Raw genomic sequence first — 1,726 nt, 5'->3', positions numbered from 1 at the left:
TTGCATTTCCCTGACCTGATCTCTAGGCTTACATATATCATGTCCTTAAAAGTAGACATTAAAATTTAAATATATATTCTCACGTTAACTATTCAAAGAAAGATTTAGACAAATATTATCATTTCAAATTTATTTTACCTTTGGAGATTTATTGATTAAATATATTTGTTTTTTTATATTAATTTTTAAGTTTAGTTTATTATGAATAAAATTAACTTTGGCCAATTTAACCAGTTTACTTTACTTAAAATTTCTTTGGTATTAATTACATGATGTGAATGACACACCATGTGTATATTCTAAACCATGTGTATATGTGTATATTTATAAAAAGCAAATATTAATAAACCATAAAGTTGCATTTACTGCTTGTCTGAGATTCCTTTTTCATAATTTTGATTGTCATGTGAAAACTTCACATACAGATCTTTAGTAAGCATACTTTTCGTTTGGGTAGAAAGTAAATCAGACGTGTCTAGAGCAAAAGAATACTGAAGGGCATTTTATTTCGTAGGAAAATTAGCTGTGTAAATAACTGACAGTGAGGCCCAGAAGAGGGTAGCATAAATGTTGTATGTTGGCATCAGTCTGAATGGCTTTTAAAACTTATTCTTTGATTATCTGTTCGGTTTTGTGAATATCAAAGTCTTTGCTTCCTATGTTAGGATGCTAGTTTTGGAATTACATGCATGGAAAAACTTTTAGGTTCATTTGAGAAGCCATTAAGTATGCAAGATAGAATCTATAAGAATAAGAACAAAACAAAACATTAAGATATAGTAGGCCTATTATTTCTTTTTTGTATAATCGGGATACTACTGATTCAGTTGTCCCATCAAGAATCATGTTGTCCACCATTTTGTCTTGAACCACATGGTTATATTAACTAAACACATGGCCTATGCTATATTTATGATATCATTATCAAAGAAGAGCACCAAGTTCCATGATTGCTTTCATCTTAGGAAGATCCCCAAGTGAAACTTAGAACAACCAATGCAGTAGTGGTTTTCTGTTCTATGTGAATTGGGCCCCAGGTAAAGTAAAGACATTTCCCATCAGGAAGTTCCAGAATCTTGGATAACCTACTTTCCACTTTCCTGGGGGCAGGAAAATAGATGATGATATTATGAAAAAGAGGACTAGGGAGGCAGAATGAGAGAAAAGATAAAAGCTGATTTCACATAGCACAGCAAATCCATTGCCTTAACGCTGAGCCTAGTCCTAACCATGATATTTCTTCTTTGTGTAACAGGGATACTATTGACTCAGTAGAACCATCAAGAATAATGGTGGCCACCTTAGCCCTAACCCTGAGCCTAACCCTGGGACTTACCCTCAGTCTCTTACCCTATCTTAAACCTCAACCCTTAATTTCCTAACCACCCTAACCCTAATCCTAACAACCCTTATCCTAATCCTTACCATAACCCTGTAATCGCCTAATCCTAATTCTAACCCTGCTTACTGTGGGGTTATTTCTTAATTATACCTTTTGAGGTGAGAAACCCTTTCTTATTCTTGATCTTTTGAGATGTTCAGATCCATCTTTAATCTAGGCTATAGTTTCTCTTGGCAATCTACATATATTTAAAAAAGCCTCCTGTTTTCTAAAATTCCTTTTTAATGTTAATAGCCTGGGCACCCTTCCATTCCTGGGTCAGATTGATACCTACAATGCAGCTAGAGTAATGGGATATTGAAGCTACTCACCTTGATTTCAGGA

The sequence above is a fragment of the Mus musculus genome, chromosome 13 (assembly GCF_000001635.26).
Source record: "Mus musculus strain C57BL/6J chromosome 13, GRCm38.p6 C57BL/6J".
Lineage (NCBI taxonomy): Eukaryota > Metazoa > Chordata > Mammalia > Rodentia > Muridae > Mus > Mus musculus.
The sequence above is the reverse complement of the archived record's forward strand: the minus strand, read 5'-3'. Positions refer to the sequence as shown.